This window comes from Gigantopelta aegis, unplaced genomic scaffold (genome assembly GCF_016097555.1).
Source record: "Gigantopelta aegis isolate Gae_Host unplaced genomic scaffold, Gae_host_genome ctg2052_pilon_pilon:::debris, whole genome shotgun sequence".
Lineage (NCBI taxonomy): Eukaryota > Metazoa > Mollusca > Gastropoda > Neomphalida > Peltospiridae > Gigantopelta > Gigantopelta aegis.
This window is the reverse complement of record NW_024532835.1, coordinates 55,968-73,624: the sequence shown is the minus strand read 5'-3', so window position 1 is coordinate 73,624 and position 17,657 is coordinate 55,968. Positions and strand designations below refer to the sequence as shown.

Below are 17,657 nucleotides of genomic sequence, written 5' to 3'. Positions count from 1 at the left end.
GTTGGTGAGTAGTGTTTCCGTCTCTAATTTTGGTATCGCGCTCATGAAATTGTAAATATTCGTCACCGTTTTTGTCTGTTTTCATTTCAAATGTTCCACAAAACAGCATTTTAAAAATGCATAACAGGTAACTGCTTTAATAGGCAATTCAAACCAAGCACCAACCTTGTTTTCATATCGCTACGGGCATTCCCGGTAACCATGTGCTATAAATAGTAGCGTTGAACACGGCATAGTTCCGGCAGTTGAGTTGAATACCGAAAAGTGTATTTCATTTTTGTATTCAGGACTGTATTTATATAGTAAGATTTAATGGGTATATATATATATATTGGTCAGTCACTGGTGAGTTTGTGGGTTATTTTTCAAGAATTGACAGTTAACCATGTATTCTCCAACTTAATCCATTATTAATAAAAACAAAACAAAAAAACAACTAATAACCTAAAATGGTAGGATCTTTTGGACCTAACCTGAACGATTCCGTCAAGAAAACCTCAACAGTGGATAGCTGGCATTAAGGATGATGCATGTGCTAAACGCGTAACCTGTGATTTCCGATTTGGTTTCTGACAATCTTCGTTGTGTTCCGCCAGAATACATTACTATCACTAGTATCAGGTTTAAAAGGCTTAAATTACATATTCATTTGATGACGCAGATGCTTGGCCTCGTGGGCTAATGCATTGTACTTCTTTACAATGTATAAGTTCTGTTGGTAGTGGGTTCTAATCCTTGTCCCGAACTCATAAAAAGTTAAAATTGCATTGTTTCACAGGTGTTGATTATTGAAAAATAATCTACACCTTAAACAATAATATGTCACAGGTGTGGATTAAGTATATCGGTTTTATTAGGATTCTCGTCTGATAACAGTTAATAATAACTGAAAACGAAATAATGCTAAGTGACTACAAAATCACAGTAACGCAGTTCAAGAAGTTCCTTACAAATAGGCTGTATTTTCTACGTGGCTCCATTTGCAAGTCGATTTTTTAAACATGTTCAGGATTTTAAAGACCTTTAGCAAGTGTAAGAAAATGCACGTGTCATTCTTACATTTACTTTAATTTTAATGCAAAGCCTGAACCGTAATGTCTACACATGATCTGATCATCACGTCAATATCCGGAAAGTTCTGACCCAGATACGTGTACTTTTCATTGATTGGCGACTGACGATTGGCCAATATTTATAATTCGGCATCATGTGACCGTCGTAGACGGTGAAGGAGAGAACTGTTACAGTTACCGTCATTCTGATGGCCGTGGAAGCTCTGTTAATAAACATTTATTTACTCAGGTTTGTATTGTGATGTTTTATATCACAATAGGATTTTTGCCCCCCCCCCCCCCCCCATGTACACCTTTTATACGTACCACCAGTATCCCCTATGTACACCTGTAGTCTGTACATCAATTTGTTCCCATGCACACATGAACATGTACTCTTATATAATAATCATCTGTACTATGAAACATAACTACTAATTTTGTACACCAGACCTTGCCTTTTAAGGTGCACGGGTGTGATCGCGTTCGTACAGCACACGTAATTTCAATCTGGCGAGTGTGAACAATCACACACGTTACCTTTAACAAACAGCACACGTAAAATAATTTTGTATATTAATTGCCACTATTTACCGTATGTAGCTGATAGAAAGATCCGTTTAATACCAGAATTTTTTTTTTTACAAAAACGGTAGCATCCATGCAAGATTTTAATATATGACTGGTACTTATCTTTGCTATACAAATCGGAAAACACAGGTTTAATACACATCTTCGAAGACGTACCAATCCGATCAAAATTATTTGTCTATTTAATTTACTATTAATTAGAAACAGTCCATTTTTGTAAGGTAATAGATCACAACATCTGATACGAATAACTCATTTATCCTGTTCATATAGTTATGACAAAAAGAAAAAAAGGATTGAATTAAATAGTGGCTTCTGTATTCTACTGAAATCAGCGAAGTCGGTAAAACTGTCTCGATTAGTTCATATCTGTTAGCCTACAAAGTGTACGTGAGGTCTCGAAAATGGCAATCGTGTAATTTTATACTTTCTTTAAAAAAAAAAAATGAAATTTAGATGGAATAATAAAAAGAAGGAAAAGAAATAATAGGTATGTAGAAAAAAACCTATATCTTTTTTTACGTGTATTATTTTTCTTTTTTATCTTAAAAAAAAATCAAATAAAACTTCATTTAGATATTTGTATTTCAGCCAGAGGTTAATGATTGTGCATAAGTTATTTATATATGTATATATGTACACACTATAGTAACAGTAATCAATGATCATTGCCGACTATTTAATTTTTGTTTCGTTTGTTACAAAGTCACAGACTATGTGACTGGAACATGATTTGATGCACAGTACTCTGTGGCATATTGACCAATCAGAGCTATCGAGGTCAGATTATTTTTACTCTTGGAATTCTGCACGCACAAATTAAGAATGCTAAGCACTAGGCTTTTTAACCAATACTCACACTATACGGGTAAAACCCTTCAAATTAGATAGCTAGGCTAGTATAATTCCTCCATTTCCTTGTATTTCATTATAATCCAAGGATGAGGGAGGGATGGGTGGCTTTGGATTGCCGTTGATTACACTAGAATAGGGACTTAGGACAATAGGAACAACCTTAACACCAAACTAGGATTTACAAACAGACAGCATGCACAACCGTAACAGTACATAGGGTGCATTGACTAATGATAACAATGCACCCGCCCCCATTTAATGGCCCAGCACGTACTCTAATAAGGAGAATTCACTAATGTCAACCTAGGGAGACACCACAGCATCACAGAGGTCTAATTAACGAGCTACTCTCCATTCACTAATGTCAACCTAGGGAGACACCACAGCATCACAGAGGTCTAATTAACGAGCTACTCTCCATTCACTAATGTCAAACTAGGGAGACACCACAGCATCACAGAGGTCTAATTAACGAGCTACTCTCCATTCACTAATGTCAACCTAGGGAGACACAACAGCATCACAGAGTCTAATTAACGAGCTACTCTCGATTCACTAATGTCAACCTAGGGAGACACAACAGCATCATAGAGGTCTAATTAACGAGCTACTCTCGATTCACTAATGTCAACCTAGGGAGACACCACAGCATCACAGAGGTCTAATTAACGAGCTACTCTCGATTCACTAATGTCAACCTAGGGAGACACCACAGCATCATAGAGGTCTAATTAACGAGCTACTCTCGATTCACTAATGTCAACCTAGGGAGACACCACAGCATCACAGAGGTCTAATTAACGAGCTACTCTCGATTCACTAATGTCAACCTAGGGAGACACAACAGCATCACAGAGGTCTAATTAACGAGCTACTCTCGATTCACTAATGTCAACCTAGGGAGACACCACAGCATCATAGAGGTCTAATTAACGAGCTACTCTCGATTCACTAATGTCAACCTAGGGAGACACCACAGCATCAGAGAGGTCTAATTAACGAGCTACTCTCGATTCACTAATGTCAACCTAGGGAGACACCACAGCATCACAGAGGTCTAATTAACGAGCTACTCTCGATTCACTAATGTCAACCTAGGGAGACACCACAGCACCACAGAGGTCTAATTAACGAGCTACTCTCGATTCACTAATGTCAACCTAGGGAGACACCACAGCATCACAGAGGTCTAATTAACGAGCTACTCTCTCGATTCACTAATGTCAACCTAGGGAGACACAACAGCATCACAGAGGTCTAATTAACGAGCTACTCTCGATTCACTAATGTCAACCTAGGGAGACACCACAGCATCACAGAGGTCTAATTAACGAGCTACTCTCGATTCACTAATGTCAACCTAGGGAGACACCACAGCATCATAGAGGTCTAATTAACGAGCTACTCTCGATTCACTAGGGAGACACCACAGCATCACAGAGGTCTAATTAACGAGCTACTCTCGATTCACTAATGTCAACCTAGGGAGACACAACAGCATCATAGAGGTCTAATTAACGAGCTACTCTCGATTCACTAATGTCAACCTAGGAGACACCACAGCATCATAGAGGTCTAATTAACGAGCTACTCTCGATTCACTAATGTCAACCTAGGGAGACACCACAGCATCATAGAGGTCTAATTAACGAGCTACTCTCGATTCACTAGGGAGACACAACAGCATCATAGAGGTCTAATTAACGAGCTACTCTCGATTCACTAATGTCAACCTAGGGAGACACCACAGCATCATAGAGGTCTAATTAACGAGCTACTCTCGATTCACTAATGTCAACCTAGGGAGACACCACAGCATCATAGAGGTCTAATTAACGAGCTACTCTCGATTCACTAGGGAGACACCACAGCATCATAGAGGTCTAATTAACGAGCTACTCTCGACTCACTAATGTCAACCTAGGGAGACACCACAGCATCACAGGGGTCTAATTAACGAGCTACTCTCGACTCACTAATGTCAACCTAGGGAGACACCACAGCATCACAGGGGTCTAATTAACGAGCTACTCTCGACTCACTAATGTCAACCTAGGGAGACACCACAGCATCACAGGGGTCTAATTAACGAGCTACTCTCGACTCACTAATGTCAACCTAGGGAGACACCACAGCATCACAGGGGTCTAATTAACGAGCTACTCTCGACTCACTAATGTCAACCTAGGGAGACACCACAGCATCACAGGGTCTAATTAACGAGCTACTCTCGACTCACTAATGTCAACCTAGGGAGACACCACAGCATCACAGGGGTCTAATTAACGAGCTACTCTCGACTCACTAATGTCAACCTAGGGAGACACCACAGCATCACAGGGGTCTAATTAACGAGCTACTCTCGACTCACTAATGTCAACCTAGGGAGACACCACAGCATCACAGGGGTCTAATTAACGAGCTACTCTCGACTCACTAATGTCAACCTAGGGAGACACCACAGCATCACAGGGGTCTAATTAACGAGCTACTCTCGACTCACTAATGTCAACCTAGGGAGACACCACAGCATCACAGAGGTCTAATTAACGGGCTACTCTCGACTCACTAATGTCAACCTAGGGAGACACCACAGCATCACAGAGGTCTAATTAACGGGCTACTCTCGACTCACTAATGTCAACCTAGGGAGACACCACAGCATCACAGAGGTCTAATTAACGGGCTACTCTCGACTCACTAATGTCAACCTAGGGAGACACCACAGCATCACAGAGGTCTAATTAACGGGCTACTCTCGACTCACTAATGTCAACCTAGGGAGACACCACAGCATCACAGAGGTCTAATTAACGGGCTACTCTCGACTCACTAATGTCAACCTAGGGAGACACCACAGCATCACAGAGGTCTAATTAACGGGCTACTCTCGACTCACTAATGTCAACCTAGGGAGACACCACAGCATCACAGAGGTCTAATTAACGGGCTACTCTCGACTCACTAATGTCAACCTAGGGAGACACCACAGCATCACAGAGGTCTAATTAACGGGCTACTCTCGACTCACTAATGTCAACCTAGGGAGACACCACAGCATCACAGAGGTCTAATTAACGGGCTACTCTCGACTCACTAATGTCAACCTAGGGAGACACCACAGCATCACAGAGGTCTAATTAACGGGCTACTCTCGACTCAATAATGTCAACCTAGGGAGACACCACAGCATCACAGAGGTCTAATTAACGGGCTACTCTCGACTCACTAATGTCAACCTAGGGAGACACCACAGCATCATAGAGGTCTAATTAACGGGCTACTCTCGACTCACTAATGTCAACCTAGGGAGACACCACAGCATCACAGAGGTCTAATTAACGGGCTACTCTCGACTCACTAATGTCAACCTAGGGAGACACCACAGCATCATAGAGGTCTAATTAACGCGCTACTCTCGACTCACTAATGTCAACCTAGGGAGACACCACAGCATCATAGAGGTCTAATTAACGGGCTACTCTCGATTCACTAATGTCAACCTAGGGAGACACCACAGCATCATAGAGGTCTAATTAACGGGCTACTCTCGATTCACTAATGTCAACCTAGGGAGACACCACAGCATCATAGAGGTCTAATTAACGGGCTACTCTCGATTCACTAATGTCAACCTAGGGAGACACCACAGCATCATAGAGGTCTAATTAACGAGCTACTCTCGATTCACTAGGGAGACACAACAGCATCATAGAGGTCTAATTAACGAGCTACTCTCGATTCACTAATGTCAACCTAGGGAGACACCACAGCATCATAGAGGTCTAATTAACGAGCTACTCTCGATTCACTAATGTCAACCTAGGGAGACACCACAGCATCATAGAGGTCTAATTAACGAGCTACTCTCGATTCACTAGGGAGACACCACAGCATCATAGAGGTCTAATTAACGAGCTACTCTCGATTCACTAATGTCAACCTAGGGAGACACCACAGCATCACAGGGGTCTAATTAACGAGCTACTCTCGATTCACTAATGTCAACCTAGGGAGACACCACAGCATCATAGAGGTCTAATTAACGAGCTACTCTCGATTCACTAGGGAGACACCACAGCATCATAGAGGTCTAATTAACGAGCTACTCTCGATTCACTAATGTCAACCTAGGGAGACACCACAGCATCACAGGGGTCTAATTAACGAGCTACTCTCGACTCACTAATGTCAACCTAGGGAGACACCACAGCATCACAGGGGTCTAATTAACGAGCTACTCTCGACTCACTAATGTCAACCTAGGGAGACACCACAGCATCACAGGGCTCTAATTAACGAGCTACTCTCGACTCACTAATGTCAACCTAGGGAGACACCACAGCATCACAGAGGTCTAATTAACGGGCTACTCTCGACTCACTAATGTCAACCTAGGGAGACACCACAGCATCATAGATGTCTAATTAACGGGCTACTCTCGACTCACTAATGTCAACCTAGGGAGACACCACAGCATCATAGAGGTCTAATTAACGAGCTACTCTCGACTCACTAATGTCAACCTAGGGAGACACCACAGCATCATAGAGGTCTAATTAACGGGCTACTCTCGACTCACTAATGTCAACCTAGGGAGACACCACAGCATCATAGAGGTCTAATTAACGGGCTACTCTCGACTCACTAATGTCAACCTAGGGAGACACCACAGCATCATAGAGGTCTAATTAACGAGCTACTCTCGACTCACTAATGTCAACCTAGGGAGACACCACAGCATCATAGATGTCTAATTAACGGGCTACTCTCGACTCACTAATGTCAACCTAGGGAGACACCACAGCATCATAGAGGTCTAATTAACGGGCTACTCTCGACTCACTAATGTCAACCTAGGGAGACACCACAGCATCATAGAGGTCTAATTAACGGGCTACTCTCGATTCACTAATGTCAACCTAGGGAGACACCACAGCATCATAGAGGTCTAATTAACGGGCTACTCTCGATTCACTAATGTCAACCTAGGGAGACACAACAGCATCATAGAGGTCTAATTAACGAGCTACTCTCGATTCACTAATGTCAAAACCTATACTAGCTCTGGAACTTTCTTTTTGACCGACCATTGAAATATTGAATATTCCTCAGCCAAATTTGCACACTTTTTCTCTTTGGCATAATACTTTGCGCCATTCAAACTTCCATAGCATCATCACCCTCATCTTCATAAATCAAGGCTAATATTCGTTCCTCGTATTCAGCCTTGATACATGTCGTCAAGAAATCATGCCACAAAATGCTTAAATTTCATTGGATGCGATGAGATCGCAACGCTCCTTATAGATTCCCTTGTTATGTAAACTCCATGTTGGCGGGCGAACACTGATATTGCTTTCAAGATTGTCACATGTTACCGATGCTGTGATTGGTCAGCGATGTCATCGTGTAAGGGACATAATCGGTGTTACAAATTTTCTTCCAATAGAGGGCGCTAGTAGTGGATATCAGTAATCTTGACTACATGTATCAAGGCTGAATACGAGGCACGAATATTAGCCTTGATTTATGAAGATGCATCACCCTCACCCCCGCCTGCTACCGACCTTGGTCAGGCTGCTGGTGCTCCCTTGCACCTGCCAGTGCAGGTGGTCCCTCCTCTCCCCCCCCCCCCCCCACCTTTCCAGTCCTGGACGGAGAAGCCGGCGTCGGCCAGGTCTTACGCCCGGGAAAGGCGTGCGCTACAACAGCTTGTTCTGAATGTGCACGTAAAGCCCTATGATCTGACCTGACCTGCACGCACACGCTGGTCTACTTGACAACTTATTATGCATTGTTGATGATGGGTAAAATTAGGGGGGGGGGGTGTATTATTTTTATTATGGCATCCCACGTTTGGAATAAAATCCTTTGTAATGACTGATTTTGTCTGAGTTTGTATATTTTTTTATCAACTACATTGGGGCCATTCTAGATCAATGACATAACGCTGTTAGAGCTGTAGCGGTAGGTCAAATGGCGTGTTACAAAATGTTGGGAGGGAGGGAGACTGTTTGCGTAATTGTTGAATTAAAATAATAATAATAATAATAAAAAATTATATATTTCACGTGGGGGTTTTTAAATCGCGATTGACGTGTTTACAAGACATTCGCACTACAATGAAAATAATAATTAAATAATAGATTTTGATTAACCAATAACCCTTGTAAACTGTTCAATGGGAAACGATTACAATAAACAAAATGGAGAAGGGAGAGTTCTTCGGTTTACTAAGGAAAGAAGTGAAATCGAGAGAAAAAGGGGGAAACGAAAGAATAAGCTTGGTTTTGCGCACGTGATATTTAGCACAGCAGTGGACAGTTCATTTCATGTGTGAGGGGATGTCGAATCTGTTTTTACGTTTACTACATTTAAAAAAGTTAAATAAATAATAATAATAAAAAAAGAGAAAATGATAAAAATAAGTGTTTTTAAAAGGATTTGTGGGGGATGGGGGGGGGGGGCAAGAGCTCCACCCGTTCCCCCCATCATTTATAATAGTTTAGGGTTAGGGTTAGGGGATACTGCGTGTTAAATATTTTAAAATAATAATAAGTTTGCGTTTGCCTACGTGACGATTGTCATGGGCAGCTATGGATACTGTTTTATTTGTCGGAGGGAATCAGGTTCCCAGGTCGGTAGGAATAATATCTGGGGGAGGGTGCACAACTTAGCGGGGGAGATGGGACACAAGCCATATTTTTACCTTTATTCATTTTTGTCCTTGAGTGCAAGCGGGGCGGGTTGTCTCTCCCCCCCCCCCCCCCCCCTCCTTCCCCAGTCCACCTAAATACCCACAGGCCTGGGATGTCGAATCTGTTCGCTGGATTGTTAGTTTTTAAATTTTATTAATTTTCTTGTTTGGCCAATAAAATACATTACATATACAGTATTTGATCCCCGCTAAGTCTATTAGTATGTTTTATGATACCTTTTCAGGTGCTGCCTCAAATTTTGGAGCAAGTAGTATATTGTAGTATTTACTTTATTTTTTGTGTGTCTTCGTTAAATTTGTCACGTCTGCTTTCAACTTGCCCCGTGTCCATGTTAGTGTCCTCTACAGTGATTTTAAATTTCATATTAATCAATATATCTTTTCGACTTGGCAAGATGATTGGGACGGTGCGGTTGCAAACAAGCTTCATTCTGTCACGCCAGTCCTGGGAGAGTGGCAGTCATCCTACAGGCAGTGCAGGAAGGATGAAGTAGTCTTGTGCTGTGCCCGCATCGGCCATACATATTTGACGCATTCATGTATTTTAAAGAAGGACCCGCCCCCCCCCCCCCCCTTACAAAACTGTTTCATTGCATGTTCATCGCCAAATCTACCAACGATCCCAACTATCGATAATCGTTGGTCCTTTCGTCTGCGAGCTGCTTTGTTAAATAAATGTGGGTTGCCGTGATTTCCAAAAGGAACATGGGTACAGGTTTTATCTGGAGCTGTTGTTGTTGCAGCTGTATTCTCTCTAACACCCATTTGCCTTTTTCTCCACTAATTGTACCAACATTACCTGTATATGTTTACCGCCGATTTGACCAACGATCGCGGGTTACATGTCGTTTACGAGCTTTGTTAAATAAATGTGTGCTGAAGTGATTTACAAAAAGAACTTCAGTACAGGGGCAGTTTGTATTACAGCTATATGTATATTTTCTTTTTCTAGGACTGTCGTTGTAGATTTCTCTCTCTACTGTTTTGGGAAAAATATTTTTATTTTTTTATTTTTTTTATTACTATTATTTAGTTTTTTTAGTTTTATGTCAAATATATGCTAATTTTATCCATTCAATTTGATTTCATCCCATCATGAAATATGCCTCTTTTTTTCACCAGTAGCCATATATGCACACTAGTGTGTGTTTATACCGCCAACTTTACAAACGATCGCTGGTCTGCGATATGCTTATTGTCCGAACCAAATTGTTAACTACTACGAAAAATTACTCTCCTACCTTTAATTGCTGTTAGATTTCCTCCAAAGTTTGTCCAGACACAAATCTTGAAAAAACCATTACAATGACACAGATTCCTCATACCAGATGATAACCATGTCACCTATATCGATTTCGCTGAAGACTATGGGTCAGAATTAATTATCAATTTAATTTTTTACATCCAGCAGTTGGTCATGAACTAATCATTAAACAAATGAAAATAGGCAGCAATCTGTCCTTGGAGGCCAAATTTCAATATTCTCGGGCAATTGCTGTATTAATGCCACCGCTTACACACCCTATCTGTAAACTAGCTGTCCACAAAACATAAAAATTGAAGCACAATAGTCTTAACAAACAAAGTGATGTTTCATTCTGACTCACTAATATATCTGAACAGTATATATGCAAACAAATATTTTATAAATACTATATATATTTATTTCCAACTGTTAGATTGGATTATCTCACATCCATTTTCCTCAGTTATGTCCTGTTCAGTGGCATCTTGATATATGTCATCCAACATTCAGATGGGATTCTGAAAAACAAATGTAGTCTGGATAGATCTGCTATGTAAGTAGCTATTGTTTATTATTAATGTAAACATTTAGTTCTTTCTGTTAGTTTTAAAAAGACTACCCTAGAGAATCATAGCGTACCAAGTTTCAGGTGTGGGGAATCAAAATTTCAAGAGAAAACAAACTATTTTCAGTTAAATTTTCAAGTTTACTTTTTTACCTGGTATCAATAAAAATCTCAAGGATAAAACAGACTTTGAAATATTCAATGTTGACCTTTAATTTTAATTATGAAGAAATCAAAAAATAAAATACATGATATATATTTGAATCTAAAGAATCTGTACCAATTTTCAGGCCTACAAAATATAAACTATTACAAAAAGATAAAGGATGTTGGACTGGGAGGGAAATAATGAAATTAAAAAAAAAACCAACATACATTTGTCTACATGTATTAGTTTGTACATGTCAACTACATGTAGAGGCACTGATTTTCTGTTTCAGATTTTCCCCTTTTCCGTTTCATAATGTTACAAATTCCGGGTTTTTTCCGTTTCAGTATTAAACAAATTCTGTGTTTGTTTCACACACACACACCGCAATTAATTGCTGGTATAAAATAAATAAATATGCAATGAGGCAAAACATGTCAGTAGTTTGTATTTATTTTTGGTTTAAATTTAACCACGAGACAGACTTCGGACATTTTCGGTTTTCTTTACGATATGATCGGGAAAATAATTACAAACGATCACACTATAAACCACTTCCCTTGCATAATTTATTTTAAACAAAGCCTGGCATACAATATGCAATTATGGCATTCCTTTGTGAGATCGGAAATATGGCAATGCCGCAAATGTTAAAAATTAATAAGCAAACATAACATAATATATCTTTCACTTGAGTAAATATCGGACAATTTTAGCTCACAATGTTCGGTTTTCCCCGTTAAATCGTCGGGAATAAGCGAAGAAAACACGACTGGTAAAACGTCTAGATACTCTACATTAAACATTTGACGTAACATACAAAGGTACTAGTGTCGTAGCATAGCACAGGCAGATGTCGGTGTCCATAGTTTCTAGTTCGAAAAATAAATTTTAATTAATCAAATGCGCTAAAGTTAAATAATGTTTTGGAAAAAAATCGGGAATTCCGTTTCAGATAGGTATTTCCGCGATTCCGCGATCACGGAAAATCAGTGCCTCTATACATGTACATCATAGAGCTGCATGTAACTCCTTTCAAGCTATAGTATAGGGGTAAAGCGCTCGATTGATGCACGGTTGACCCATGATCGATCCCTGTCGATGGACCCTTAGGGCTTTTCTTGTTCCATGACTGGTATATCGAAGGCTGTGGTATGTGCTATCCTGTCTGTGGGATAGTGCATATAAAAGATCCCTTGCTACTAATGGAAAATTGTAGCAGGTTTTTTCTCGCTTAATTAATGATTAATTAATCATCGGCTATTGGATGTCAAACATTTGGTAATTCTGACTCGTAGTCAGCTACAGCTTTTCTAATGCAGCAAGGGTCTTTTATACGCACTTTACCACAGACAGGAAAGCACATACCAGTCTTTGTCCAGTTGTGGTGCACTGGTTAGAACGAGAAAAAGCCCTGCATGCTTGTCAGTGACCATACATGTGATGTCAGATGCTGTTCAAATGTAAACTGGAAGTTACTTTTTTTATTATTAAAATGTTTAATTCAAGATGCTCACTCAAGAATATGGGCGGACAAGGAAGAATTGAAAAAAAAAAAACATTCTAATTTTAAGGAAAGTGTAAAAATTATTATCCTAAAATAGATGTTTTAAAAATTACCAACCAACCGTCATGCAGAGATTGCATTTCCTACTAACCTGATAACACATGTTAAAGTTAATTTCCAAGTGATCTGGTATAATCAAACATTTCTGAATAATTATGTATAATGGCTTATGACATTGAACGACCACCTCTTACACATCAAGTCATGCATCTTAAAACAAGATTATTGTTTGTTAAATACATACCAGTCACAAATATTTCCATAATATGATGACCAGCATGTGCTGACGATTTTTCTGAAGAAAAAAAAAAATATATATATATAACTTGTGTTTCTTGTAATCAAAATAAATGTCCATTTCATCCTCATGCAAACCAATCCATCCCCAAAGGTATGTCAATATCCTATCCAAGACTTTTCCTGTGTCAGTTTAAGAGTTTTATAGTTTTTTTCAAAAGAGAAGACAAGCGTTTTGAAAAGAAATTAACTGGCATGGGGCGAAAAGGCTTGATACCACACCCCAGTCAAAGTAATATGAAACAATTTTTATAATATAAATACAAAATGCAACCAAAGATGTGTTGTAAATATTTGGGGGCATCCATACCGACAGTTGGGGGTGAAGTGAACAGAGAAGTAAACAGGTAACACAAAATATAATGGTATAAATATTTTAATTTTATATATATTCTCAGCAAACAAAAAGTATGCATCGATTGGCAATTGTTGCACGATTTCATATGTATTTCATCTTGGTAAGTAGTATCCTGTTGTAGGATGGTGCATAGATAAAAATACATTGCTACTAATTAATTTTTAGCATGTTCCCTCTCAAAAATTATATGTCAAAATTACCTGTTTGACATCCAATAGCCAATAATTAATAAATCAATGTGCTCTAGTGGTGTCGTTAAAGAAAACAAACTTACTTTTTGTATATACAATGAATCCATGACCTTTTGCCCCCAGTTTGGCCTGTTCCCTCCATGTACCAGTTCGCCCCCAAATCCCAATTATTTGTTACTTTTAAACAATTACTGTATTTTTCTTTAGAGGCATGTTAAACCGTGTGTGTGTGTGTGTGTGTTTCTTTTCTTAGAGGGGAGGGATTGTCGTCTTTCCACAATTTGGTTGGATCCTGAGTCAGTCGGGGCACATTTGACATAATCACCAGTTTAATTAATTAATTAATACATATAAATCTTTATGGGGGTGAACTGGTACCTTTGTGGGGGCGAACTGGTTAAGCATGCGAGGGCGAACTGACATCCAATTTGGGGGAGAAACGTCTGGTACCCTAAACAATTGAGGTTTATTGTAGCCCAAACCAAATTTTACTTTCAAATAATTCATTTTGTATGTACGAAAAAAATATGAATGCATGACATTGTGATCCCAAGCCTGATCACCAGAAAGGATTATGAAATATACCGGTACACATTATGTTGCTTAAAATTATAAAACAAAATGTTTTATAAGCTTAAAAAAAAGATCAATAACTATCTCTAACCATACATTGATTCTAACAAATATTTTTATAATTTGTGGGGGGGGGGGGGGGGGGGGGGAAGAATAAGGAAGACTTGCCAAACAACCAATTACCTAAGCCAAAATCATTTTTATTACCTAACATAATATTAGGGGAGGGGCGAACCCTCATAGTTGGGGGTGAACTGACTGGGGGCGAACTGGTTTGGGGACGAAACATATGGTACTCAAAAACAATATATATTACTAAGTAAAATGAAAAATGACTGCTACTTGTGATACTTTAAATAAATTAAACAAATTAAAACTAAATTAATTTGTAAACAAAGACTGCTGACCTATCAGAGTACGTGAAACTGGTCATGTGACCTAAATCATCCCAAAAAAGCATTACTATCGTTGTAAAAAATCTGTACCCATCGGTGAAATAACAACACTTTTTCTGTAATAAATGCATCAATTTGGCATCTTAAAATATTTATTTTGCATTTAAATGTATTATTTATGATGTCAATGTGATCTATGTGTATTTAAATTGCCCCGAAAAATATGCCTTGATCGGCCATTTTGGAAATGTTCTGTGTCATGACCCAATGTTGCATCATGTAGAACACGTTGCATCATGTAGAACACGTTACATTCGTTCGATTGTCATCAAACATCACACAATATTAGAACAAATACAGTTTAAAATGTCAACTTAGGCCTAGATATATTAAAGGTGTCTAGAATAAGTAAGAAAATAGTAAAATCATGTTTACCTTTTTTCCCTTCCAAACGTGACGAAAATAGTAGGACATCCGAAACTTGACCGAAGTTCTTCATTTTCCGCCATAGCCAAGTATTCGGTAATAAACTGTGATTGTTTCTGCTCAATCAAAATGATCTTAAATCCAATTCATAGTGCAAAATACACACTGTTTTGTCATTATTTATTATTATTGGCAAACTGCAAATGGCGCGTTTTTTCCTGTTGTTATCTCTAAGCCAATCAAATCCCAGGTATGACTGTTCAGGAACCGACCAATCATATTATCGCTTTTAACCTTCGTTCGTCTTTTAAGACGACACAGACTTATAATAATAATAATAATAATTATTATTATTATCATAATTATGTACTAATCTAGCGCCTTTGTGGCCTTCTGTCTATTAAGCATTATAAATTATTACTCTGCATATGGCGTATGGCATCACTATTTTTTTTTTTTTGTAGTTTCTATAAATGGATTTGTGAGGACCAGGGATGGGAGTGATACACCAGCTTACTTTATTTTTCTTCCTTGTGATTTAACAAAAAAACTATAAAAAAATTATTATTATGTGTGTGAAAATTCATATTAAAAAAAAAAAAAAAAAAAATCAATCTTAATAAATAATAGACCATAAGTAATGATACCTGAAAGGAGGGGGGGGGGGCACAATCTGTTATAGTAATATCAATTCATTTTAATTTGGTTTTTGTGCCTATTTTCACACAATCTGGTAAAAAAAAAAAAGTGGTGGTGGGTGGGTGTGAGACGTACAGCATGAATACAGCATGGCTAGCTGGAACAACAGCACCGACAGCAACTGCCATATGTATGTGTGTGTCTGTATTATTATAATAACAAATTAACAATAATTAAGATTTTTTTAAAAACAATTTTTATTGACTTTATTTTTTTAAAATTATTTATTTTATTATTTAATTGAAATTATAATTATATTATTATTTAGCAGCAATATATATATGTATGAGATGTGAGTGGTAGCCTACCCTGTAATATTTAGTTTTTAGCCCCCCACCCCCTAAAATAAATCCATACTGTGATCGATAAACATTGTGATGGGGATCACCTCCTCTACCCCCCCCCCCCCCCCCCCCATAGCTACAATCAGCTACTTTTTACAGATCTTTATTATGACACATATGGTTATATATACTACCTCCTAATTGATACATATGGTTATATATGATTAAAACAGGATCATCTTGTAATTATCCCATACTACCTCCTTGCTTTCAATAGACTCCCCCACCCCGATTTTTTTTTTTTTTTTTTTTTTTTTTTAAATTATCATAAATACTATCTAAATCTGCTAAATGTATGTTTGGTTGTTTAGCCACTGTTCCCAATGAATTCGATAAATCCTGTGAGAAGTTATGAATTTTTAAAAAATAACCATGAAAATGTTTTGGACTTAGTTTTTTCCCCGTTCATTTGGAACACATCATTTCCTTTGAAAAAGGACTATCTCCAAACTAATATTTCACTTATATTTCACTTGTAGAAACAACAAAAAAAATATCTAATTCCAGTTCACTTATACCACTGATAAACCACTTATAGGTGAAATATATGTGGAGTATCAGTGAAGTATCAATTAACCATTTTTTTCACTTATACTTATACACACCGATACTTCACTTATACCAATATATAGGTAACTTATAAGTGGCGTATAAGTAAAGTATATTCCACTTATAAGTTTGTATAGGTTATTTCCGTAAGGGTGGATTAAGTACTAGCTATAGTGCGCTGTTCGATGATTAGTCTTCGCAATAATTATTATCTTTTGGATATAAATTAATAAATTAATTGTGCTAAATAATACTAACTACATTTTTAGGGGTGATTTTAAAAAGTCAATGCAATAATTTGAATAAACAAAATCATGGGCCCCGTTTGTTTCGATGTTTGATCTCCCCCCGCAGTATGGTCTAATCGTGTGTGTGTGTGTGTGTATGTGTGTGTGTGTGAGATCAGATGACGTCACACTGCTGCAGCATGCCACCTTCATTGTATGTGACAATCGGTTGAATCGACCGTTGCCAAGCATGCAAATCGGGCCAGTTGTTCAAAAATTAATCACTCTGTAACCATTATTAACAAATTATTAAAACCAAATATTAAACGAACAATTGAAACATATATTAAAATTTGAGTTAGAACAGCAAATTTTAAATATATTAGGCTAACTCAGCAGTGGCAAAGGAAGCTGCCAAAAGGGCCGGGGGGGGGGGGGGGGGAGCACACACACACACATATATATATATAAAGGGGCGGGAGGGGGGGGGGCAGTATCAGTTGTGGGTAGCATAACGGTAAATAATTATTGGGTGGAGTCTTTTTTTTCGGGGTGAGGGTAGGAATTGAGCCTGTAACTTATTTTGGTAAAAACAAAAGTCCCCTTCTCCGATTACATGCCACATAAATTATGTCTAGACTTTCTTCTCTCTTTTTTTTTTAATTCGAGATGTCTGTGGGTGCATTCTGGGATATTTAATTTCATTATTCATTATTGGGGTGGGGTTAAATTATTTAACCATTAAATGCGTTTTTGGTTTATATGTCTTGATAATTTTATTTTATTCTACAAATACATAAAATATATCAGACACTACTATATATAACGGTCTTTCTTCTTTGTCTTCTTATTA

The 17,657-nt window shown here is 38.3% G+C and overlaps 1 protein-coding gene and 1 long non-coding RNA gene across 2 annotated transcripts in view; both read right to left on the bottom strand.

Annotated features, from left to right (window-relative positions):
• The window catches only part of LOC121391289, a gene marked incomplete at its 3' end in the record, with an annotated part of 80,169 nt that overhangs the window by 17,191 nt on the left and 45,321 nt on the right, over positions 1-17,657 (bottom strand). The window lies entirely within an intron of this gene.
• Positions 10,868-14,282, bottom strand: LOC121391288. Its single transcript, XR_005960359.1, has 2 exons — positions 12,990-14,282; positions 10,868-10,983 (listed from the first exon to the last, which is right to left on the bottom strand). It is a non-coding gene; the product is annotated as an uncharacterized LOC121391288 (long non-coding RNA).